The sequence below is a fragment of the Mus musculus genome, chromosome 6, assembly GCF_000001635.26.
Source record: "Mus musculus strain C57BL/6J chromosome 6, GRCm38.p6 C57BL/6J".
In the NCBI taxonomy this organism is placed as follows: Eukaryota; Metazoa; Chordata; class Mammalia; order Rodentia; family Muridae; genus Mus; species Mus musculus.
In genome coordinates this window covers 101,774,050-101,801,982 of record NC_000072.6, presented here as the reverse complement: position 1 = coordinate 101,801,982, position 27,933 = coordinate 101,774,050, and the positions used below count along the sequence as shown (strand labels likewise).

Here is a 27,933-nt window from a genome sequence, read left to right as displayed (position 1 = left end):
GCCAATCCATAAACGATTTTATTTGTCAAATAAAATGTTTTAATTTGCCAAGGACTTTTAAAAAGAAATCATGTAAATTGTGACACAAGATGGGGTGAATCAATACAATATCCCCTCTCCTATCCAGAAGCATGTTATTTTTAGGAGTCACTTATTTAGAAAGTGATTTTCGCACAAGACTCCCCAAGCTCCACCTGATGTTTGGCTGTGGGTCTCTGCATCTGTTTGCAGATGCAGCTGCTGGATAAAGCCTGTCAGGAGACAGTGATGCTAGGCTCCTGTCTGAAAGCAGAGCAGATCAGAGTATCAGTCGCGGTGTCAGGGATTGGCTTTCTCACGTGGGATGGGTCTAAAGTTGGGGCAGTCATTGGTTTACTGTTCCCTGGTTTCTGCTCCATCTTTATCCCTGTGTATCCTGTAGGCAGGACAAATCTTGTGTTGAAGGTTTGATGTACCTCTTCCTCCACCAGAAGTCCTGCCTGGTTAGAGGAGGTGGCCACTTCAAGCTCCAGATCCCCTGCTGGTAGGAATCTCAGCTAGGGATACCCCATAGATGTCCCATATCTCCCACAGTTCCAGGCCTCTGGCTAGGTCCAGAGATGCTTCCCTCATTTCCATGTCTCAGTCTCATCCCTCTTCCACACCCTCTCCCCATATCTTATCACCAGCTCCATTCCCACCTCACTCCCTTTTCCACCCAGTTCCCTATCTCCATCTACCTCTTATGACTATTTTGTTTCCCTTTCTGAGGGAGATTCATGTATCCTCCCTTGGTCCCTCCTTATTACCCACTTTCATTCGGGTCTATGGATTGTAGCATGGTTATCCTATACTTCATGGCTAATGTCCACTTTTATGTGAGTACATACCAAAGTATCTTTCTGGTTCTAGGTTACCTCATTCAGGATGATATTCTCAAGTTCCATCTATGTACCTGCAAGTTTCATGCTATCTTTGTTTTTAATAGCTGAATAGTACTCCATTGTATAAATAAACCCCACATAGATATACATCAGGATACACATTTAAATTATAGATAGATAGATAGATAGATAGATAGATAGATAGATAGATAGATAGATGAGAGAGAGAGAGAGAGAGAGAGAGAGAGAGAAAGAAAGAAAAACAATGGGATAAAGAAGTCAGTCCAAAGGTGTTTTCAACTTAGATTACTTTCTTCATTGATCTCAAAAACAAGTTAATTGTATAGATTAGGAAATATTTTGAAACTATACAAATGCATAACTAAAATGTTGTAATTTTCAGGCATGATGAAGTTGTGTGCTAAAAATTCCCATTCTTCTGTCTTCCATGGTAACTAATTAGCTGCCAAAACCTTAAAAGGTGATGTATCGATAAAGGGCAAAACCATATACATTCCACAAGTATATCTAATTGTCACCCATAGGGACAGTGTTTTATTACTACTTCTGGCAATATCAATTGTGATTTTTAGTCTTTTCTTACAGTGAAAGTAAAGAATAACAAAAGCCACCAATTAGAAGTAAAATCCAATGTCATGCTGTAAAGTGGGATAAAAGTTGTTCATGCTTTCCCAGCACTCGGGTGGCAGAGGCAGGCAGATTTCTGAGTTCGAGGCCAGCCTGGTCTACAGAGTGAGTTCCAGGACAGCCAGGGCTATACAGAGAGACCCTGTCTCAAAAAAACAAAAAACAAAACAAAACAAAACAAAAAAATAAACCTTGTTCATGCCTTGCAAACATCTTGCCATTTACTGATTATTTAACGTTATTATTTATGGTAGTAGGCTGAGATAGATCACTTCTCTTAGCATGACCACTAAGAAAAATGTAACTGTAGAATCACAAAATTATTTTTACAGCAAAACATTTGATAATAAAATAAAAAGCAACACATACACACACACACACACACACACACCTTTATCTTAAGCAACCAGGATTAAAAGAATGTGAATCAGGGAGTTGGGCGCTATAGCCCAAAGGCTGATAGGAGCTTATATTTGAAAATAGAAAAAGCATCATCAACAACAACAACAAAAACAAACGGAGATGGTGTTGAGATAAAGTTCAGATAATGCAGAGTGCATGACTCCATATGATATTAAATTACACCTATTTAATAAAATTTAAAGTTACAGATATCATCTGTGTGTATATATATAGAAAAATGAAGAACTTCAGCATTGCATCAATAATCAAATTAACAGTAAAGGCAAGTAACTATGTTTCCCCATATAAATAAAGGGTAAGGTGGTAAATATAGGTTTAAAGTGGGATGAGGGTAAAGGGGGAGAGCAAAATACAGTGATATGAAAGGTGAGATAGGAAAAGGGAGGCTCCTTGGGGAAATAGGATGGAGGCAAATATAAGAAAAGGAGGTAGGGAGCTAACATAACAACATAGTTGGAAAAGGCCCATAGAATTACACTATTAACTATCTTTCTTTTAAAAAACCTATAATGTGCCGGGCGTGGTGGCACATGCCTTTAATCCCAGCACTCGGGAGGCAGAGGCAGGCGGATTTCTGAGTTTGAGACCAGCCTGGTCTACAAAGTGAGTACCAGGACAGCCTGGGCTACACAGAGAAACCCTGTCTTGGAAAACAAACAAATAAACAAACAAACAAAACAAAAACAAACAAACAAAACAAACAAACAAACAAACAAAAAACCCACAATAACCAAAAACCTATGATGCATGTGATTTTGTGTATAAGCATACATATGTAGTTTTAATGAACTATTCTCATTAGAAGACATGAGATGTCACTTCTTCCAAAAGCCAAAGACCACCTAATAAAAACTTTAATACCATACATGAGAAGTACTCCTTTGACACGTTAACCAGGGATGTCTAAGAGAACCCCAAAACATAAAGCCTATTACTGATTCTCATTGTTATCTCACTAGAGGTAGACATTTAGTCCCTACTGCTGAAGACACCACGCAGGCAGGCATTGGACATCCATGAGCTATAACTGACTTAAATGCTCCCTCCTTGAGGACTAACGTTTATAGTACTAGAAAGCAGTATAAAGGTTTCAAAAGGAAGAAGTCCAACAACACTCCTAACCAGCAATGCACCTATGACCCATGTCAACAACCATCACTGCATGATAGCCCTAAGGGTACAGTAGTGGAACACACACACCTTGGCAGTAACCGTAGCTCTCTAATTTGTCTTCAGCTCCACTCAACAGGAAAAAAAATATGCTTGGTACTGAAAACCTAGCTAACTACACAGGGTTAGTAAGGTCATTTTATTGGACAAGAATCTACAACCAATGTTTTTTTTTTTTTTTAACTCAACATAATCATGAAAGCAATCTGTAAATGTTTGTCCACGGAAAAGTTAACTTTTCAAATTATTAAAAACATTTCTCTTTGCAACAGATGGAGACCACTACAGAAAATGACAACCAATCAATATACAGAGCTATGGTCCCCAGTCCTAATGAATATATCTACAAAATACTTCCACACCTAAAGCTTAGCTCCTCCCATTGAGGAAGCAAGCACTTTAATGAGGATTGGGATCTTTGTGGTGAGACTGTGTCTTCTAGTAATGCCAGACGCTATAAACAAAACATCTTACCAACATGGTCCTCCAAACATGAGCTGAACAAAGGCTACTCCAACGGGCATGACAAACCGGATGGGGAAAAGCTGAGGAAGCCTCAACCCTATACAAAGAACTACAGCAACTGAGGAAATCAGGGGTGAAGAGAGGTGTTCCTCACCAGAAAAGAGCATACTAATTGCTTGCCCACTGTCCAGTAGTCAGCCCTGGAAACATATATATAAGTAACAGTTTGTGGACTCAACGGGCTTACTTATGAGCATATTCATATCCATATGTGAATATACTAAAAATTACTGAAAAAGAAGTCATTAATTTGAATTATAGCAAAGAAGAGTATATGGGAGGGCTTGGGCTGAGGAAAAGGAAACTAGAAATGTTGTAATTAAAGTACAATCTCAGAAAGAAAAAAATTATATCTATATAATGACAAAATAGAAATTTAATATTAAATAGATTAAAGTAACCAAAGGAAAAATATATTGAGATAATATAAGCTATCAGTAAATAATGTTTTTATTGTAAAGAAAGAACAGTGCTTTGCTCATCTACCTGGAGAAATCAGACCGATGACCTCTAGGGTTGACAGAGAGATACAGAAATGGGCACCCTCGGCCTTGGTTGTCCCATCAGCCGTGTGTGTATTCTTCATAGGTATGTAATTGCAGTGTGTGGAAGTATCTAAGTATTCAATAACAACTTATAAAATGAACGTATATTAATTTGTAATTTCTAGATGTAGAAACACAAATTTGGTTTTAAAATCATTCCATGTGTATCAGTTTTACTTGACGTCAGAAAATAGTTTTAAAACCCCTAAGTCAATTACTGAGAGTGTGGAAAGGAGTCTATTACAGTGCTGAATGTACTTCAAATTCTTTAAAGGGAACAGATCGAGGACTTTTAGGATTTTACTTCTTTGGATGGTGGCTGTGACGTGAGCTGAAAGCAGCAGAGTGAAGGAAAGGAAAGTGGTTTATTTCCTACATTTGGAACCTCCATTGTTTTAGGGTAAGGTCACAAAAAAATTCATTTAATGATTCTCTGTAAAAATCGTTTTATGGAAACCACATGTTACTGCTTCCTTATGTCACATGAAAAGAGGCTCTGTGAACCATTAAAATGGAATGACAGCTTAACTAGTACCTAGAAAAGCAAACCCAAAAGCCATGAAAAACAATGCACCAAGGGAAAAAAACAACCAATAAATAATAATAAGTATTAACAATTTATTCATGTAATTAAATATGATGGAGATAGTGTCGTGGTATAGTTATAATAAAATCATCTCAGAGGCTAGAATGGAAGTAAATACCAAACAAGTAGCTGACAATTAACCATCCTTTCTCAGTTTAGGTAGGTGAGTTGTCATTTTAAAGTTATTATACTCTCTCTATTTTGTATGCATACATGAATATGTATCTGTATATCCTGATAAATATATGCCACAAGGTGTACATGGTCAGAGGACAACATTCAGGAGTAGCTATGCTTCTTCCACTATGTGGAACCCAGGGATCAAATTCAGACCATTCCATTCCACACTGGGTGCCTTTTCCCGTTGTACCATCTCCCCAGCCCAGAGGGATTGTAATTCACTTACCAAATTACCCTATCTATTCCAAATGACTGCATATACTGATGGCTCAGAAAAAAATGCAAAAAAATCACATGGTATAGAAAATAGTATGTGTGGACTTTATACAAGCATAGGTAGAAATCAGTGTGCAAGCGCTGCTTGAAGTTCTTCTTTCTGTTAAAGGAGTCATTTAACTTCTTCTGGCAAGAGAGAAGAGTGATAAGTGAGAAGGGGCTAATAACCAGCACTCACGTACAGACTCACATAAATCATATTCTGATGAGACCACAGGGAAGCAAGCAGATGAAAGTTTGACTAAAATTAGGCAAGTCAGGAGTAAACACATTTTGGCCTCGAGGAATTACATTTCTATAAATTTCCTGCTTCTAACCACAGGTAACAAACCTGATCGCCCACACATCTCCATCTCTACCTCCCTCCCCACCTCATCGTCTCCTACTTCCCCCTTGGCCAGTCCCTGCTCCCTCTCTCCCCTCCCCAGGCTCACCTCATTTCTTCTTTCCTTTACACCTGAATTCCATCTGAAGAAATGAGCGATAGCATTCAGCTGCCATAAGAGGAAGGATGTAAAGATGACAGACAACTCATTTATCATGCTGTCGCTCCTCTAATAAATCTTCCAGCCATTATTCATTTGAGAGATGAAATTGTCTTGATGGGCAAGCTGAATCTTCAGCTGGATCCGTGTGGGAACCCGAGCAGCTCCCGTCCGATGCCCAAGCTCTGGCTTCGATCTTTCCTCTAAGATGCCAGTCAGCATGCTAATATTCTGTAACTGAGCCCTATGTGTTCCATGAACCGAGACTGGCCCAGTAAGGGCAAGCCCTGTGGACTGAGCTAAAAGCTAGTGAGCTTTAAATGCCCTCTGACAGCATGAGGAGTCACAGGAGGCTTTGAAGCAGGATGCAGCACCATCATGCAGTGTTACGTGGACATTCCTTATGCTGACATCTGCAAAGGAAACATAGGCAAACTTTGTTAATTACAGACTAAGAATGTTTTAGTCTGGGAATTTCCTACTGTAAACTTGGAGGCTAGCAGAGAATGTAAGTTCCTAATACATACTGATAAGCCAAGATGTTATAACCTCTATTTTAGAATTTATTTATAAGGCAAAGTCAAAAAAAAGAAAAACTAATTTAATAAAAATACAAGGTTTTTCTGTTAGCTTGTTTTTGTAAAAAGAATATTTCTTTTTACAAAATTTACAAAAAGAATGTTTCTAGTTCTTAAGCCTCAAAATGTCAGTAAAAGAGTACTGTAGAGCCGAGCAGAATTTCATGCACATTAAAGTCTGAGAACTGTTATCTATCTCCCTCACACTAACAGAACTATATCAGCATCCTTGTCATAAAAGTATCGCAATTTTAAAACTTTTTATTCAAGTATAGCTTTGCTTTTTGTTGCTGTTGTTAACTACTGGAAAAGCCCTTTGTATGTGCCTTTAGTAATCAGTTCCTTAGAACCTTAAAAATCAGTCAAATAAAAGCAGGTATCCGTGGAAGTACTCATCTGCTTTCAATTCTTTACCTCTAATAACTATATATATATATATATATATATATATATATATATATGCTGTACATTGATTAAAACTTGGGGAATTTTGTTTTAGTCAGCAATCATCAATGTTGTTCATTAAATGGATGTATAATGTTATGTTATTTAAAATTTTATGTTGAGAATTCCTTACTTCAGCACCGAAAACCATGAAAATCTGAATGTGATTCCAGGAGTGCTCAAGAGGAATGACTTTGCCTTTAAATATGTAGATTTAAATTATGACTATGCTTCTTTTACACTGCTCTCCAAACCCTTAGCCTCTTCATCTGTAATATGTGATTATAATAAATCCCATCTTGCTATCAAAGATTACTTTGAAGATAAGTAAGGTTATATATTAGGCTTAGAAAGTTGATAATAGTGTATGTAATAATGATAAAAGATATTTAAATTTCTACTTAATGAGTGAATTTTATATGGTAGGGACAAATTCTTTAAAGCTGTAGACCATGACTGCAAGAAACATAAAAATCCAATATCCACAAATTTCCCTTTGAAACTGGAAGTCCAGAAGTGGCCCCACAATCCAGGATGATATCTTAATTTAGGGGCATGTTTTGCCTGGCATTTTTTTCTCCCATAATACTTCATCCTCGGTAGAAATTGTTACTTTGAGTAATTTATTTTCAAGACTTCCTTGGGAAAATGCTATATTCAGCAGCAATTGCCATGTCTCTCCTCGGATCGTTTCTTCAGTCTTTATAAGCAAAGCCACACTTGGATTTAGCTTTCTGTCTAAGTGTGATAGATGTTCCAGAACTTAGTAGTCCCCTGGGAACTAAGTCTGTAGTCAAAGCAATAATAAGAATGACCATTAACTTTTATGTTGATTACTTGGCTTGTTGGCCATGAGGTAGAGATATTAGTGAGATTTAAACATTTGCAGGAACCTCAGCAACAGCCAGTTGAACCCTTTTGATTAATCCACAAATGTCTTTTTCTTAGCCACACCTTCTGAAGCTACTCAGTATTTAATCATATTCAAAGTGGTCACATGAGCACACAGCTAAGCTTTGGAGGGAGTCCCAAAAGACTTTTGAGAAGTCTAGATAGAATATTCAGTAGGAAAATGTGCAAATCATGTCTCAGTATGAGGCACTGAGTTATGACACAGGAGATATACTGATCTGCAAGCTGTCGCAGCAGCTTGGCATATGTCACCTAATTTCAAATCACCAGAGATTACGAGGTACTGAAGTACAGACAAGTTGAGCATGCACCTGGTATGTTAAAATTCATTCTTGTGAGACTTTTTTGACCTAATGCCTTTATTTTTCATGTCACTGTGGTCCCTATGATAATTCATTCATGATACTGAAAGTGCAATGACAGAAGTTTCCTAGAACATGGGGTATTTAAGCAAACTGGTTGATGTTCCTATACTAACTTTAAGGGACTAGCACCATCAGGGAAAGAGCATGAGGAATTCTTTCAACTGTTGGTATCTTCTAGCTCTTACATACTGGCTTCATAAAGACATTCAGAAGTTGTATAACAATGCCCAGGAAATTAACATAGATTAAAATGATTCTGAGGTCCATTTATAGGGTACTGTACCTATGGCTCAGGATCTCATTTTAATTTTGTTTGTATCTTTGGATAAAAAATAAGAAGTAAAACTCCTCTGTATTGCTAGCCTTTCTTGAGGATCTAGGATTATTTTCTCATCGACGGGGTAGGGGAATGTTCAGATGAGATATAAACATTTACCGCTGCAGAAATCTTTCTATCATGATAGCATACTGGGCCACATTATACTCACACTGTTTTAACAGACTACATACTACTAAATAATCCATACAGTGACTAATGGCATACTTCTAGCTCCAACTGTAATAATAGATCATGGAGTCTGAACTCATCCTATTCTCTGTCATTTAAACACACATCCTCATGGACAAGTTCAGCAAAGTGTGCCAACCCATTGTAGAGGTAACTAATCTGAGGTTTCAGAAAGTGTGGATACTTGCTCAAAATCACCATAGCACTAACAACACATGCTTGGTGTTGAACATGTATCTGCCATCCAGATATACTTAACTCAGTATATACGAGAGGAATGTACTAAAGAAAGCAAGATGGAATACTTCCAATGTTATCAGGGGCAAAAGAGGTTCTATGGAAGTCATAAATTATGCGTTTAACATCACAAGAGTAATATGTTGTCCAAATTACTTACTCTAAGACTGTATTTTACAATTTATAAAGTGAATCTACTATGCTTTCCAGGAAGATTGAGCCAATTATCAGGCAGGAAATGCTTTGCAATCAAAAGATACCGATACAGAAGAGAGAGTTTCTCACTCAAACCAGATCTTGTGGCCAATCTTCAGATCCATTTACCATTTTGAAAAGAAGGATTTGCTTCAAGAGACACACAGTAATCCCCACTTGTATGATCATACATGATACATTTGGCCTTTCTAGGTCTAAGGGTTCCCTAGAAGTAGTAGTGCTGGGTTTATGACTCCCCAAAGTGTCTGTCATGCAATATTGTTTTGCCTTAACCCCATGATCCATCTCATATCCAAAGATAAGATAAGAAAGGGGGAGAGGGAGGGTGATGACCAAGCCAGCTTAGTCAGTCAACAGGCTCTCAAGGGAGGGAGTGAGGATTAAAAAAAAAAATGACAATTAGACAACATGATATAGTATGACCCCAGCAAGAACTGAGAAGAGTTTAATTTTTCCAAGTCTGCTTTTATATCATTCTAGGTACATGCAAAGAATAGAGTCAGTTCTAAGGCATAAACAAAGTAATAAGGCATAAACAAAGTAATCATGGAACAAACAAGGTGTAAACAAAGGTCATGAGGTCACTGCTTCTTGGGACTTATCAAAATGATCAAGATACAAGAAATACATTCCTTGGCTGTATTTTTCTTAAGCTTATTTCCTTATCCTAGTCCAATGTCAAATATTCTTGCCAATTTCCTAGAAGTGGACCCAAGAGATCTCCACAGGGGTGGTGGGAAGAGAAGGAAGAGGAGGAAAGGAAATGGAAATCTTAATATACAATAATATATAAGTTTTAAGGAGGAATGAGAGCTTAGTCCCCCTTCATGTTGGCTAAGAGTAGGAAGATACAATTTCTCATATTTGGTAAATTTTGAAACATTCCCACAAAATCCTGGCATGGGTGTGCCCCTTTGTATTGTTTTGGAAATTTTCACCAATACTTGACAACAAATCCACTTTCCCTTAGGAAGAAATTACATCTACTGTAGTCATCAGCCTGTGCTGGAAAATAGATTGTGGGGATCTATAACAGGTATCCTCAGCTTTAAAATGAAATGAAAGAATGGGAATGTTGGATCCAGTCTGAGAGAAGTAAATGGGTCTTGAGGCAGAGAATTCAGTGATGATCATTATCAGCAGCAGCAGCAGCAACAACAACAACACCACTAGAAACCTCAGAGCTGTTGAGTGTTCGCTGAAAGCTACCTATTGACCACAGAGGTTAGGATGAATGACTTAATGCTTACTTTGTTTTTTTTTTTTTTTTTTTTTTTTTTTTGTTACAGTCATAAAACACTGGCCAGTAATAACTTAGGGAAGAAAGGGTTTATTTGACTTGTATGTTTCTCTCCATCATTGTGGAAAGCTAAAATGGAGACAGGACTGAATCAAGAACTATGGGGGAATGTTGCTTACTGGCTTTCTTCTTGGCTTCCTCTATAATACTGTTTGGGCTCAAATGTATAGTGGTAGTATTTCCCCCAGTGGATTGGGCCAAGCTACCTCAATATACCCACAGAGCTCCCAGGGACTAAACCACCAACCAAAGAGTTCACATGGAAGGACCTATATGGCTCCAGCTTCATATGCAGCAGAGAATGGCCTAGTTGGTCATCATTGGGAGAAGAGGCCCTTGATCCTATGAAGGCCCTATGCCCTAGTGTAGGAGACTTCCAGGGCCAAGAAGCAGGAGTGGGTGGGTTGGTGAGCAGGGGGAGGGGGATGGATAGGGGTCTTTGGAGGGGAAACCAGAAAATGAGATAACATTTCAAATGTAAATTAATATATATATACATATATATATTTTAAAGTTAAAAGAAAAAAAAAGAAAGAAAGAAAATGCCACGAGAGGTCAATATAATCCAAGCAATTCTCTGATCAAGATTTCTTCTTCCTCGGTTTGTTAGTTGACAACCAAGATGCGTGATCACGTTTACCATTATGACATCCACATGATATGCATAAGGTGCCTTCCTCAGAGATATATAGAACATGAGTTTCTGCATTGAATTTAGACCTGCTGAATTCTTGGCCAAAAGACAAACTTTGCTCTTAAACTGAAAATGTATCTTTTCTCAACACTGACAATACTCTGAATCAAGGCCTTTGAAGAAATTTTCTATAAGAAAAAATGAGTATATTTAATCAGTGTGAGTATATTCAATAAATGTGGGATGAAGGAAATATTAAAGTCATTCTAACCCCTTCAGAACAGCTAAATGAAATCAAAAGACAAGTAGTAAGCTAGGAAGACATTTGAAGCATATGTCATGAAAAGCTGACTGTTATGTGAAGGGTCTTCCATCTTAATAAGAAATACACTTTAAAAGGAAATAAGAAACATTACTAGATCATACAGAGATGATATCTAATGGCCAAATACACATGCTTTTAAAATGGATTCATTTCCCCTAGTAACCGGATAAATGCATATTAAATCAGTGAGCAACATGGATTGAATGGCCAGCTTATAAAATATTGAAACTAGAAATTAGGGCACAGTCTGAGCAAAGATATTGTGAGATGTGTACTTACATGTTGAAATTTTTAAAGGAAGATAATTTTGCAATTTACACCAAAGTCTGAAAGCATGCGTTTTGTTTAGCATGGTAATTTCTCATGTAGGAACATGTCCTAAGAAAATTCTAAGGACGGGTGGTGTGATTTAGACGACAGTATTTTCAATGCAGTGTTATTTATAGGGATGCCTGATGGTGAAGTAAGAAAATGAGTATATTAACTCAAGGATATGGATGTAAAATTTGAGTTTTAGAAAACTCTATGCATGGGCCAGGGGGTTGGGAAGAAGCAGGGAGGATGAGCAAAAAGCAGTGTCAAGTGTACTGTGTAGAATAATTTCCTTTCTGAATAAAACACATTTAGCTTTTGAAATAAGAAATTATGTGTCTGTTGAAAGAAGCAGTAAGCATAGACATGCTTTTTAAAGAGGCACAACAAACTCATCACTTAAGAGCAAAAATATCTAACCAGAGATAAACGTTAAATCATTAAACTCCATTGCAACAATCATATCAACTTGTAAGAGGGAAAGATGAGAAAGAAGTGGTATTTTATATGTGATATTTGCAATAGTCCTGGGAATTAGAGAGGAGCCAATTCACTCCAGGTGAAAAGGGAAGTCACTGTTTGGAGGTTCTGTGGAACAGGCTGGGAGCTGGGAGCTGGGAGCTATAATCAACTTTTGAAGGGGTTTGTGAACAGGGTAGAATAAATATTCTTTAACTTCCTAAAAACAATATACTTAACAGTGCTTAAAAAAATAAATGCAAGAGATCTAATAAAACAATACAAGACTCGCAGTTTTTCCATTAAGCTAATAGAATAAATTTGCAATAAAACATAATATAAAATTTACAGCCTTACACTTTTATAAGTTTCCAGTTCCATAGTACTAAGGGTGTTTTTGTTGTACACCACATCAGAGCATGTTAACTCACTGCTCTGCATATTAAAATTCCCATCATTTCCTCTCTTCTCTTCCACTCGGGCAAAAGCCATTCTACCTAACAACTCCTCAGACCTTGTGTAAGTGGAATTCTGTAATATGTGTTGTTTTTTCAGTCTAGTTTATTCAGCCTAGCATAACGTCTTCGATCTCTAATTATGTACTAGTATCTAATGGGACTAGTGTGTGTGTGTGTGTGTGTGTGTGTGTGTGTGTGTGTGTGTGTGTGTATGTATGTACACAAATGCATGGCATTCATGCCAAGGTCAGAAGACAACCTGTGAAAGCGTTCCCAGGAATTTACTTCAAGTTGTCCAGTGTGACAAGTACCCATTGAACCATCTCACCAGCACAGACCTTTCTTTCTTTCTAAAGCTAAATAAAAGTCCATAAATGTATGTTACATCTTCTTTTTTCATCGGTCTACAGACATGTCATAAAAACTTACAAAAGGCCCAGCAGGCCCACGGCAGCACTGTGGTCCCTGACCCTGGGGAGTCTGCGGACACCCGCAAGGACCCACACAGGATCCGCCACGGGATCCTAAGACCTCTGGTGAGTGGAACACAGCGCCTGCTCCAATCCAATCTCCAAGGACCTCAGACTGCATTGATTAAGGAAGCAGGTAACCCGGCCTGATATGGGGCTCAAGTCCCTTCCGGCCGGCACACTGCAGCACCATGGTCCTTGGCCTGGGGGAGTCTCCAGACACCCACAAGGACCCACACAGGATCCGCCACGGGATGCTAAGTCCACTGGTGAGTGGAACACAACTTCTGCCAGAAGGCAGGTTCAAACACCAGATATCTGGGCACCATCCCTGCAAGAGGGGAGCTTGCATGCAGAGAGTACTCTGACCACTGAAACTAAGAATAGAGCTAGTCTCCCAGGGCTGCTGATAGAGGCTAACATAATCACCTGAGGAACAAGTTCTAACCAGAGACAACTATAACAACTAGCTCCAGAGAATACAAGATGGCAAAAGGCAAACGTAAGAATCCTACTAACAAAAATCAAGACCACTCACCATCATCAGAACGCAGCACTCCCAAGCTACCTAGTCCTGGGCACCCCAACACAACTGAAAAGCTAGACCCGGATTTAAAAGCATATCTCATGATGATGGTAGAGGACATCAAGAAGGACTTTAATAACTCACTTAAAGAAATACAGGAGAACACTGCTAAAGAGTTACAAGTCCTTAAAGAAAAACAGGAAAACACAACCAAACACGTAGAAGTCCTTATTGAAAAACAGGAAAACACATCCAAACAGGTGATGGAAATGAACAAAACCATACTAGACCTAAAAAGGGAAGTAGACACAATAAAGAAAACCCAAAGCGAGGCAATGCTGGAGATAGAAAACCCTAGGAAAGAAATCTGGAACCATAGACGCGAGCATCAGCAACAGAATACAAGAGATGGAAGAGAGAATCTCAGGTGCAGAAGATTCCATAGAGAACATCGCACAACAATCAAAGATAATACAAAACGCAAAAAGATCCTAACTCAAAACATCCAGGAAATCTGGGACACAATGAGAAGACCAAACCTACGGATAATAGGAGTTGATGAGAATGAAGATTTTCAACTTAAAGGGCCAGCAAATGTCTTCAACAAAATTATAGAAGAAAACTTCCCAAACCTAAAGAATGACATGCCCGTGAACATACAAGAAGCCTACAGAACTCGAAATAGACTGGACCAGAAAAGAAATTCCTCCCGACACGTAATAATCAGAACAACAAATGCACTAAATAAAGATAGAATATTAAAAGCACTAAGGGAGAAAGGTTAAGTAACATATAAAGGCAGACCTATCAGAATTACACCAGACTTTTCACCAGAGACTATGAAAGCCAGAAGAGCCTGGACAGATGTTATACAGACACTAAGAGAACACAAATGCCAGCCCAGGCTACTATACCCGGCCAAACTCTCAATTACCATAGATGGAGAAACCAAAGTATTCCACGACAAAACCAAATTCACACATTATCTTTCCAAGAATCCAGCCCTTCAAAGGATAATAACAGAGAAGAAGCAATACAAGGACAGAAATCATGCCCTAGAACAAGCAAGCAAGTAATCCCTCAACAAACCAAAAGGAAGACAGCCACAAGAACAGAATGCCAACTGCAACAACAAAAATAAAAGGAAGCAACAATTACTTTTCCTTAATATCTCTTAATATCAATGGACTCAATTCCCCAATAAAAAGACACAGACTAACAGACTGGCTACACAAACAGAACCCAACATTCTGCTGCTTACAGGAAACCCATCTCAGGGAAAAAGACAGACACTACCTTAGAGTGAAAGGCTGGAAAACAATTTTCCAAGCAAATGGTCTGAAGAAACAAGCTGGAGTAGCCATTCTAATATCGGATAAAATCGACCTCCAACCCAAAGTTATCAAAAAAGACAAGGAGTGACACTTCATACTCATCAAATGTAAAATCCTCCAAGAGGAACTCGCAATTCTGAATATCTATGCTCCAAATGCAAGGGCAGCCACATTCATTAAAGACACTTTAGTAAAGCTCAAAGTACACATTGCACCTCACACAATAATAGTGGGAAACTTCAACACACCACTTTCATCAATGGACAGATCATGGAAACAGAAACTAAACAGGGACATAGTGAAACTAACAGAAGTTATGAAACAAATGGACCTGACAGATATCTACAGAACATTTTATCCTAAAACAAAAGGATATACCTTCTTCTCAGCACCTCACGGGACCTTCTCCAAAATTGACCATATAATTGGTCACAAAACAGGCCTCAACAGATACAAAAATATTGAAATTGTCCCATGTATCCTATCAGACCACCATGGCCTAAGGCTGATCTTCAATAACAACATAAATAATGGAAAGTCAACATTCACAATGAAACTGAACAACACTCTTCTCAATGATACCTTGGTCAAGGAAGGAATAAAGAAAGAAATTAAAGACTTTTTAGAGTTTAATGAAAATGAAGCCACAACATACCCAAACCTATGGGACACAATGAAACCATTTCTAAGAGGGAAACTCATAGCTCTGAGTGCCTCCAAGAAGAAACGGGAGAGAGCACATACTAGCAGCTTGACAACACATCTAAAAGCTCTAGAAAAAAAGGAAGCAAATTCACGCAAAAGGAGTAGACGGCAGGAAATAATCAAACTCAGGGGTGAAATCAACCAAGTGGAAACAAGAAGAACTATTCAAAGAATTAACCAAATGAAGAGTTGGTTCTTTGAGAAAATCAACAAGATAGATAAACCCTAGATAGAGGGCACAGGGACAACATCCTAATTAACAAAGTCAGAAATGAAAAGGGAGACATAACAACAGATCCTGAAGAAATGCAAAACACCATCAGATCCTTCTACAAAAGGCTATTCTCAACAAAACTGGAAAACCTGGACGAATTGAACAAATTTCTAGACAGACACCAGGTACCAAAGTTAAATCAGGATCAAGTTAATGATCTAAACAGTTCCATATCCCCTAAAGAAATTGAAGCAGTCATTAAAAGTCTCCCAGGCAGAAAAAGCCCAGGACCAGATGGGTTTAGTGCAGAGTTCTACCAGACCTTCAAAGAAGATCTAATTCCAGTTCTTCACAAACTATTCCACAAAATAGAAGTAGAGGGAAGTCTACCCAACTCATTCTATGAAGCCACTATTACTCTGATACCTAAACCACAGAAAGATCCAACAAAGATAGAGAACTTCAGACCAATTTCTCTTATGAATATCGATGCAAAAATCCTCAATAAAATTCTCGCTAACTGAATCCAAGAACACATTAAAGCAATCATCCATCCTGACCAAGTAGGTTTTATCCCAGGGATGCAGGGATGGTTTAATATATGAAAATCCATCAATGTAATCCATTATATAAACAAACTCAAAGACAAAAACCACATGATATTCTCGTTAGATGCAGAAAAAACATTAGACAATATCCAACACCCATTCATGATAAAAGTCTTGGAAAGATCAGGAATTCAAGGCCCATACCTAAACATGATAAAAGCAATCTACAGCAAACCACTAGCCAACATCAAAGTAAATGGTGAGAAGCTTGAAGCAATCCCACTAAAATCAGGGACTAGACAAGGCTGCCCACTTTCTCCCTACCTCTTCAACATAGTACTTGAAGTCCTAACCAGAGCAATTAGACAACAAAAGGAGATCAAGGGGATACAAATTGGAAAAGAGGAAGTCAAAATATCACTTTTTGCAGATGATATGATAGTATATATAAGTGACCCTAAAAATTCCACCAGAGAACTCCTAAACCTGATAAACAGCTTCGGTGAAGTAGCTGGATATAAAATTAACTCAAACAAGTCAATGGCCTTTCTCTACACAAAGAATAAACAGGCTGAGAAAGAAATTAGGGAAACTACACCCTTCTCAATAGTCACAAATACTATAAAATATCTTGGCGTGACTCTAACTAAGGAAGTCAAAGATCTGTATGATAAAAACTTCAAGTCCCTGAAGAAAGAAATTAAAGAAGAACTCAGAAGATGGAAAGATCTCCCATGCTCATGGATTGGCAGGATCAACATTGTAAAAATGGCTATCTTGCCAAAAGCAATCTACAGATTCAATGCAATCCCCATCAAAATTCCTACTCAATTCTTCAACGAATTAGAAAGAGCAATCTGCAAATTCATCTGGAATAACAAAAAACCTAGGATAGCAAAAGCTCTTCTCAAGGATAAAAGTACCTCTGGTGGAATCACCATGCTTGACCTAAAGCTTTACTACAGAGCAATTGTTATAAAAACTGCATGGTACTGGTATAGTGACAGACAAGTAGACCAATGGAATAGAATTGAAGACCCAGAAATGAACCCACACACCTATGGTCACTTGATCTTCGACAAGGGAGTTAAAACCATCCAGTGGAAGAAAGACAGCATTTTCAACAAATGGTGCTGGCACAACTGGTTGTTATCATGTAGAAGAATGCGAATCGACCCATTCCTCTCTCCTTGTACTAAGATCAAATCTAAGTGGATCAAGGCACTTCACATAAAACCAGAGACACTGAAACTTATAGAGGATAAAGTGGGGAAAAGTCTCGAAGCTATGGACACAGGGAAAAAATTCCTGAATAGAACAGCAATGGCTTGTGCTGTAAGATCGATGATTGACAAATGGGACCTCATGAAACTGCAGAGCTTCTGCAAGGCAAAAGACACCATCAATAAGACAAAAAGACCACCAACAGATTGGGAAAGGATCTTTACCTATCTTAAATCAGATAGGGGACTAATATCCAATATATATAAAGAACTGAGGAGGGTGGACTCCAGAAAATCAAATAACCCCCTTAAAAGATGGGGCTCAGAGCTGAACAAAGAATTCTCACCCGAGGAATACCGAAAGGCTGAGAAACACCTGAAAAAAATGTTCAACATCCTTAATCATCAGAGAAATGGAAATCAAAACAACCCTGAGATTCCATCTCACACCAGTCAGAATGGCTAAGATCAAAAATTCAGGTGACAGCAGATACTGGCGAGGATGTGGAGAAAGAGGAGCACTCCTCCGTTGTTGGTGGGATTGCAAGCTTGTACAACCACTCTGGAAATCAGTCCTGCGGTTCCTCAGAAAATTGGACATAGTACTACTGGAGGATCTCGCAATACCTCTCCTGGGCATATATCCAGAACATGTCCCAACCGGTAAACAGGACACATGCTCCACTATGTCCATAGCAGCCTTATTTATAATAGCCAGAAGCTGGAAAGAACCCAGATGCCCCTCAACAGAGGAATGGATACAAAAAATGTGGTACATTTACACAGTGGCGTACTACTCAGCTATTAAAAAGAATGAATTTATGAAATTCCTAGGCAAATGGATGGACCTGGAGTGCATCATCCTGAGTGAGGTAACCCAATCACAAAAGAACTCAAATGAAATGTACTCACTGATAAGTGGATATTAGCCCAGAAACTTACTATAGCGAGATATAAGGTACAAGATGCAAAACACATGAAACTGAAGAACGAAGACCAAAGTGTGAACACTTTGTTCCTTCTTAGAATTGGAAACAATCACCCATGGAAGGAGTTACAGAGACAAAGTTTGGAGCTGAGACAAAAGGATGGACCATCTAGAGACTGCCATATCCAGGGATCCATCCCATAATTAGCCTCCAAACGATGACACCATGGCATACACTAGCAAGCCTTTGTTGCAAGGACTGTGATATAGCTGTCACTTGTGAGACTAGGCCGGGGCCTAGCAAACACAGAAGTGGATGCTCACAGTCAACTATTGGATGGATCACAGGGCCCCCAATGGAGGAGCTAGAGAAAGTATCCAAGGAGCTAAAGAGATCTGCAACCCTATCGGTGGAACAACATTATGATCTAACCAGTATCCCAGAGCTCTTGACTCTAGCTGCATATGTATCAAAAGATGGCAGTCAGCCGTCAATGGAAAGAGAGGCCCATTGGTCAGGCAAACTTTATATGCCCCAGTACAGGGGAACGCCAGGGCCAAAAAATGGGGATGGGTGGGTAGGGGAATGTGGGGGGAGGTTGTGGGGGACTTTTGGGATAGCATTGGAAATGTAATTGAGGAAAATACGTAAAAAAAAAAAAGAAAGAAAGAAAAGAAACTTACGAAAGCAAACAAAGGTAATGCCCACAGAATTTCAGACACCGCTACTGATATGAAGCAGGTGAACCTTGTGCATTGCTACCAAGAAAGGGAACCGAGTACCACTGTGGGAATACAGGATGGATGTGTTAGATCTTTGTAACTGTGACAAAAGACCTGAGTAAAACAGTTTTGTGGAGGAAAACTTTATGTTTTCTGATAATTTCAGCATGATGGGGAAGAGGTAATGAAACCCCGTAGTAGCTCACCTGATGGTGGTCCAGAAGCAGTCAGAGGATGCCTATATTAACAAATCTTTGTGCAGAGCTTCCTAGTTACTACTGCATGGCGCCCATTCAGGATGTGTCTGGTCTTCATTAAGCTTTTCTGGAATCACACATAGAAGCAAACACATAGATGTGCTTGAGTCATCTCCTTGGAATATCCAAATCCTTTGAGCTTATGAAGATTCCTATCAGGGGTGGGGGATGGTGCAAATGGGTGATGAAGACCTGAGTTCAGTTGCTGGAATCCATGGAAAAGTCAGGATGATGGTGAGCACTTCTAACCCCAGCACTGGGGTGTATGAGACACAGGCAGATCCCAAGTGTTCACTAGCCAGGTAGTCTAGCCAAAATGGTTAACAGACCCTGTCTCATGAAATAAGGTGCAGTGCAATAGAGGAAGACACTTGAAACTAACCTCTGACCTGCAGCTGACCTGCAGCTGAGAATTTTATCTTCATATGTGTATGTGTATAAACACACACACATAAACACACACACACACACACACACACACACACACACACACACACACACACACACACACACTTTACTGAGTCCATTTAGGACTGTTCATATGTACTTGAGCTTAGAGCTGACCACCAGGAATTAGAACTGACCACTGGAGATTGAATAACCCACCAGGAGCACTCCTGTCTGATACTGATTCTCCCTCTTAGCTTCCATTAATTGCTTGTACCCCTTCATCTAGGAATGGGGCCTGGTAAGAGTGCCCCTGTGTGCATTGGCATCTTACCTGGATGATTCACACAAACTTCTTTAAACTGGTTTCCATGGAGTGTGTGATATAGCAGCCTGAACACACAGTAAGAAGTCTTTGATAATTATTTTCCTTACCAGTTCAATCTCTCATTTATCCCCTGTGATGAAATTGGGGCACTTTAATACACAGTTGATTTATTTCTACTTCTTCCAAAGGGATTCTTATGGCTAAATAGCATTTTGGTTTTAAGAACCTAAAAAAGTGCTTACTGTTTTAAATTAATTTTAGCTAAAATTAGACAAAAAATTTGCCCCTGAGACAAGGTTTTTATTAAAATCGTAACTATACTTATATGAGTATACTATTTTATACCTGTCTTTATTTGCTTTCTGGTGTGATAAAACACTGGACGTAACCAGCCTTGGGAAGAAAGGGTTCATTTGGATTATAGGTTATAGTCCAGATTCAAGTGAAGCCAAGCAGAAGCTCAAAGCAGAAACTTAGGAGCAGAAGCTGAAGCAAAGGTCATGGACAAGAGTGGCTGATCCACTGACTTGCAGGCACACATTCAACTGTCAGTCTTACACCGCCCAGGCTATCTTCCTGAAGATGGCCTTGTCCTCTAAGGGCTGGTCCCTTCTACATTAATTAGCGAACTGATCTGACCACATGCCAATGCTGATGGAAGCAATTTCTCAATTAAGGTTTATTCAAAGCTAAGTGTGACAATATCTAAAGTTTTTGGTAAGATAAACTCTCTTATTTCATAAACTTTCAATCAGTTTGTCTATTCACAGAATTAGGTATCAAAAGTTTAAGTAACTAAGAGGAAAAGAATTATTTCTGTGTCATTTTGGTATTGCATAATTTTATTTACTTCAAAGACTAACTAGTATAAATATATTACAAACTCATCTAAGAAAATACTGACGGCACCGTTAGGACAAATTGGATATACATGGAAATTTTGTAATCAAATGTGCTTGACTCTTATTCTGTTCATCTAATAAAGACATCTTTTTATGTTCTTAAAATACTTTTTATAATTATTCTAAAACATCTCTCCAGTTACTGTTGGGTTTTAGAATATAGCTTGTTGGGGGGAATTCTTCTGTATGCTTTAAGGGTTTTCTGTTTGTTTGGTTTTGGTTTTTGGTTTTTTTGTTTTGTTTTGTTTTGGTTGGTTGGTTTTTTTTGAGACAAGGTATTTCAGTGTAGCCCTGGCTGTCCTGGAACTCACTCTGTAGACCAGGCTGGCCTCAAATTCAGAAATCTGCCTGCCTCTGCCTCCCAGGTGCTAGGGATTAAAGGTGTGTGCCACCATTGCCCAGCATCTGGTTGCTTTAAAATGCATTGAATATGACATCCTATTTCCACATGTCACATCTACGTGAAAGTTTTAACCTTTTTTTCAAATTGAAATTGTCTACCCTTGTCAGATACATAATCCCAGAAGACTAGTATCCATGGATGCCTTCAAACAAGATTTCCCTATGTGCTGCCAGCAAACACACTTAAGGTTCATTTATCTTCTATCATCCAATATTCCATAGGGCCACTAGCATTTCTTAGTTCCCTTCTTCCTGTCATGACATTATCTGCATTCTCATGTCTCTGGCCCAATCCTCCTCTTTTTCCACTAGACTCTTTTGTTTTCCCCCTACATGGTAGATATCTTCACGTCTCAGACATGATATTTTCTCATCTCTACAACATTACCCAACCATCTTATCACTTTCTTCAGCCACAAATCTGGTGACTTCTAGTCCAAAGCCAGATTCCAACAACCTTTGAACTATTTATGCCTGCCAATCAGCTATATTCACTGGAATGTCTAAAGATATATTTAAAATGATCAATTAATTCATTGAATTTATCATTCAAGACATTGACTCATTCATGAAATTAAAGTTAATAAATCCCATTCTTTAACATATACGTTGTAGATTGGGCTTTATCATGATTGTGATTTTGCCTTTATGGTTTCATGGTTAAGAAATCAGTATATTAAGAAAGTAGATAAACTCTAGTAGAATCTAGGCTGATACTGTCCAGCAATAATTTGATTCTTTAATTCCATAATTAATCCTCTTGATCGTCTCTATATCCGCTAATAGAATAATACTCTCCATGAAATCTATAGAAGAAAAAATAAAGGCATCTAGGCATATCTCTCTCTCTCTCTCTCTCCCTCCCTCCTCCCCAAGGTGTGTGTGTGTGTGTGTGTGTGTGTGTGTGTGTGTGTGTGTGTGTGTGTTTGTGTGTGAATCAAATGACTTCCTGTGCTTGAAGTGACTTCTTTCAATGATAGCTCTCAAATGCATCAAATACATTTCAGCCGGATCATGGCAATAGCCTCTCCATTTATCCTAGCTTCCTACTCCTTACTCATATAGGCAATTTCTCTTCTCACTGCTGTCACCTTAATAATCCCAAATTTCCACTTTAAGCAATCATTCTTAATCATCCTTAATTGCCACTTTAACCAATTACTGCCCTACTCTTCAAATTCTGATGGCCTCTCTTTGAGCTATGAAATTCACTAAAATCCCTAGCCTCCATTTCTAGCCACTCTTATTTCATTCTAACTCTGTGTAAAAGCACTATAACTCTAGCTTCTAAAAGGCACTTCTCAAACCTGTGTGGGTATCAGTATCATCAGTACAAACCTGTGTGGGTGTGTACATAGAACTCTACTTGCTCCTCCCTTCATGGAGTTTCTGATGCTGGAGGTCTAAGTAAGACTTGAGAATAGAATTTTCAGTAAATTATCCATATTTCATAAAATATCCATCCTACTTTGAGGAAACATTATTGTAAATACTACTGATTGGGTGTAATTTGTCACATGCTTTCCTTCAATATATTTTGTATTATTCTGAATAAAGTTCTCTCTCTTCTGTATAACTTTCAAATACCATCTCTCTTGTAATGTTTTCTGTATAGGCATGTCCCATTTTTTTTTCATCAAAATCATTTCTTTGCTGCTATCTGATCATAGCTATACCCTTTTGTTCAGGTCCCTGCAGTAGCTTCTTCTCATTTCTCCTTATTCTGGTTCTTGTTTATAGACATGTGTGTTTGAAAGAGCCCCTTTCCTTCTCAATAAACAGTTAAAATAGTAATCACCACCCATTTGTTTAAATGAGGGAAGATTTGGTATAAATGTATCATCCTACTAAGAAGCTGATACTGGGGTCTACTGAAATAATAATTAATTGCTCCTTTTTGTTTATATTATTTTCAGGTTCACATTATCAATACAAATGTAGTTTAAAAGGTCTGTTTTCAAACAATGTCAAACTACTTAGTTCCTATTTTTATTGATCAGGCATAAAAGCTTTAAAGCATCAGTTTACTGGGCATTGGGGAAAGCTCAGATCAAAACCAAATGGAGCATCACTAAAATGATAATCAAAAAAGAGACAACTGTAGAGAACCCACGGCACTTATAAATCATCGATGGAATATAAAATACTGCAGGTGCTTTAGAAATCAGTGAGACAATTTCTCAGAGATTATACATAAAGCTGTGAGCATGTCCACTCCTAAGTTTATACCTAGAAAAACTCATGTCCCCATAGTATTTATTTACTGATGTTCAGAACAACATTATCATGAAAACCCAAAATTTAAAGCATTTCAAATGTTCATCTATGAATACATAGCTAAATAAATTGTGGTGGTAAGTAAATGTTCAGCAATTAAAAAAAAAAAAAAGGTCTTGGAGCTGGAAGGGTGGCTCAGCAGTAAAGAGCACATGGTTTTTCTGAAAGTCAGTTCTCAACATCCACATTAAGCCATTTACATTTACCATTTATATCCAACAGATATACTGCCATCTACTGGCCTCTGTGGGCATAGCATGCATATGCACATACTCTCGCACATATACACACTTCCACATATAACTTAAAAAAAAAATGGCTGGGCAGTGGTGGCGCACACCTTTAATCCCAGCACTTGGGAGACAGAGGCAAGTGGATTTCTGAGTTCGAGGCCAGCTTGGTCTACAGAGTAAGTTTCAGGACAGCCAGGGCTACACAGAGAAACCCTGTCTCAATAAATAAATAAATAAATAAATAAATCAAAAAATAAAGTGAAATCTGTTTAAAAGATGGGTTCTTGGTGTAGGTCATGGCATAAATTAAACATGGAAATAAGAAAGTAGTCATTAAAGACTATATACATTATAAGGTGAGTTTGTATAAAATAACAAGAATACACAAACCAACAGAGATAGAATATGAGTCAGTGTATGCCTAAGTTTGAAAAAGTTCAGGAAAACTGAAGAGAGGACATTTAATAATTGTACTTGGAGCCATTTTGAGGGAAGATGAATATGTCCTTTCTCAATTCTGACCATGTTACAAATCACTCAACTGTACACGCTCACTGGGTCAGTTGATATACAGTTTATAGCTCCCAAAAGATGTTAATTAAGAAGATAAAATAGGAATTACCTTATGGCTCATGGGGCTCCTTCTTGCTGAGTTCTGGGAAGAATGAGTATCACGTCTGGGTTATTTGACATTCATACTGATCTTAGTGACTTAAGTCAGATTTTTTGAAGTAAACTAAATCATGCATTTTTTCTCAGCTTTCTAAATCAAAGACGCATTGACAAGAAGAAAATCTTCTTGAGCTTTTCTTTTTATATAATCAATTCCATAAAAGGCAATATGTAATGTTTTCATTGTAGCTTCTGCATGCTGACAAGTATTTGGTTCTTTAAAAGAAATCTAGATAGAATTTGAGAAAAGGGAAAACGTCACGTTAAAGACATATGAAAATGAAATGTGTTACATAAAATTCTTAGTCTTTAACCTAGGTGTTGATGGCAGATGCCTCTATTTCCAGCACTCAGAAGACACAAACAGGTAGATCATCACAAGGCCAGACAGGACCACAAAATAAGATCCTTTTTCATTAAAAAACAATAAAAAGTAATAACAATTTCTAGGTTTGAGCCAAGGATGGTAATGTACCTTGAGATCTCAGCATTTTTCAGTGCCTGATGCAGAGAGATTGTGAACTCTAGACTAGTCTGGGCTAGACAGCATTATCCTATCAGAACAAGTAGGTTTTATAAAAAAAAGAAAGGGGTTGTCTCAGTTTGTTTCCTTATTGATATATGATAAAATACCTTAACAAAGTAATTACAATAAGAATGGTTTCTCTTAATTCACATGCAACTATGGCAAGGAAGTCACAGCAGGATCTTAAAGTTCTGATATTACATGGAGAGTCAAGCAGCAGAGAAGAAGAATAGCACTGCTCAGCCCAATCTCCATCTTACACAGTACATGGTCCCCATCCAGGGAGTGGTGAACCCAAAGTAATGATGGGGTCTTTCCATATTGACCTACTTGACATGCCCAGAGGCTCTCATGGGGATTCTAGATTCTGTCAAGTTGACCATTAACACTAACCATCACACAATTAAAAATACCATTGAGATCTGAATATTGTGTTTGAAGACAATAATGCATTTATCTGCTAAGTATAGTTTCAAAAATCTACTTTTGGCACACATATATCCATAGTTCTCCAGCTTCGATAAACAGGGATTCTCTATTATGACAGTCATAAGTGAGTCCCTCACCCAGTATAAGCACAAACTTTCTTAAAATGTTTGTTATCTCAACAATAAAGGTTGATGACATTACTCAATCCAAAGAAAAGATAGGACAAGATAAACAGATGACAAGGTTTCATTGTAGAGTAACAAAAGAAAAATTGCTAGTAGCTAACATGAGATTCTTCACTTTAGACTAAGTCAACTGCATAGCAAATAATTACATATAAAAGTTTTAAAGGATGAGTTTCCTTTAAAAAATATTTTTCAACAGTTCCAAGGGACATCCATCTCCAAAACTGAATGCATAATTTATAACAATGAGGCAAAAAGTTGAATATCACAATTTTTAATTAGTTTTTTATAATTAAAAAACTAGAAATTAAAAGAGTAATCTTTTCTTATGAATTGATGGTATATAAATATATTTTCAATTAATATTTATGCATTTTAATTGGTATACATACTCAAATATTTACAAATAGACTAAGAGTTTTTCTTTTTTATTATATTTGTGTGTGTTTGTGTGTGTGATTTGCTTGTATGGATATCCATGCACTATTTTCATGCCTAAAGAATGCAAAAGAAAGTGTTGGATCCCCTGGGAGCTGGAAGTTTGAATGCTTGTGAGCCATCATGTAAATGTTAGGACCTGAACTCAGGTTCTCTGCAAGAGCACCAGGTGCTCTTAATTACTGGGCCTTCTCTCCAGATCCTAGACTAAGATTTTTTTAAGTAAATTATAAGATAGAGACTAGCAAATGGAACTAGTTAAGGGAAAGAAGTAACTTGATTTCTTGGCATCTAATAATTGAAGTAGTCGGGTGCATATATCTGTAATTCTGGCAGTCAGAAAAGGCAAAGGCAAGAAGATAAAAGTTCATGAACAGACTGGGCTGTATGGTATAATCATATTAGGAAAAAATATTTTCCATCATTTAGGATTCAAAACATTTTACATAAAATCTAGAATTTTCTCTGGTCTTGAGAAATGAGAGATTCTGGATAGACATTTGTGAAAGCACTTGGCTCAGTGTACATGTGTAACTCATTCCCTATGACTGGACCTCTCAGCTGGAAAGGACTTGGCTAAGTACACACATGTCTCATTTCCTGTGTCCGTACATGTGGCTCTCAGCTCAATATGTGTCTGCTTTCTTTGTGGTATTCTGGCTTATTAGTTTCACTACTCTGGGCTACTTGTCTGGCAGGTTTAATTTTGTAGGATAAGCTGCTTCTGAGAAAATATTGCAAGCCCTAAACCATAGTCCTTACAGCAATGAGGAACAAACCTGATCTGTGTTCCCCAGATCAGTTTATCCTTCTGAGCCTCAGTTCAACCTAATTTCCAAGTCTCCGGCATGTAAGATTAGCCATGTGTTTACATTCTCGCAAAAGAGAGAAAAGCTTGACCCTCTTTCTTTCATCTGCCCCGTGATATCAACAAGCTTTGAAATCCTGGAAGCTACTTGTGCAAAATGCAAAGTTTGTACTAATATGGAATCCTCCTTAAGTCCCAGGACTCACTTGTCTCCCCCATCTCTCCCACAGGGACCTGAATTCTAATAAACATGTTATTAAACCACTGATACTGGAAGAATCACTTTAGTTAAAATTACCACATCTGCTGTTTTCTCTACCTCTGCGATCTTCCCCCTAGGAAATCTAGCTGTCAATCTTAGCAAGGAAAATGGTAACAAGGGACGAGTTCTCTCAAGGTGTTCTGCTTGTTCATTCACTTGTTACCATTGTTTCACAGTCCCGCCTCCCTACATATAACCCATGATGCTTTGAGCCCAAATGCCAAAAGACTCATTTCAAACTTCTTTAAATAACAAAAGGAAGTTTTGGGCTCTCTTGACTGAAACAGTCCAGGTCTTAAATATACTTGAATGAGGACTCAGATCTGCTTCTACAGCTCTCTAACTTTTCTCCTCTGCCCAGTTTTCCTCCTGGTAACAAAATAGCCACAATACTTCCTACCTTACATCTGCACACCATCTCCTGATGCAGAAGTTAGGCTCTTCCCTTCTTCCTTACAGAGATTCCCAAACATTACTTCCATTGGGCCTTCTCAGTCCTGCGTCCACCCCTAACCCAGTCACTTTGGCTGAGCAAAGTCTTGTGCTTCAGTAATCAACCATACACAGAATTTTGGCAATAGAGGGAAGCTTGTTTTGATCACTCTGTGCCAATTTGAAAGCTAATCACTAGGACTTGGTTGCCTGGCTGATGCTCTGGGCCCAGAAAAGAAATTCCCATTGGGTAGTGGATAGAAAAATGTGGAGGA

The 27,933-nt window shown here is 38.2% G+C and overlaps 1 long non-coding RNA gene across 1 annotated transcript; it reads right to left on the bottom strand.

Annotated features, from left to right (window-relative positions):
- Gm9871 (predicted gene 9871) lies at positions 1-27,734 on the bottom strand. Its single transcript, NR_027989.1, has 6 exons — positions 27,627-27,734; positions 24,529-24,807; positions 19,327-19,444; positions 5,651-6,114; positions 5,167-5,342; positions 1-415 (listed from the first exon to the last, which is right to left on the bottom strand). It is a non-coding gene; the product is annotated as a predicted gene 9871 (long non-coding RNA).
- Positions 27,735-27,933: the final 199 nt, after the last annotated feature.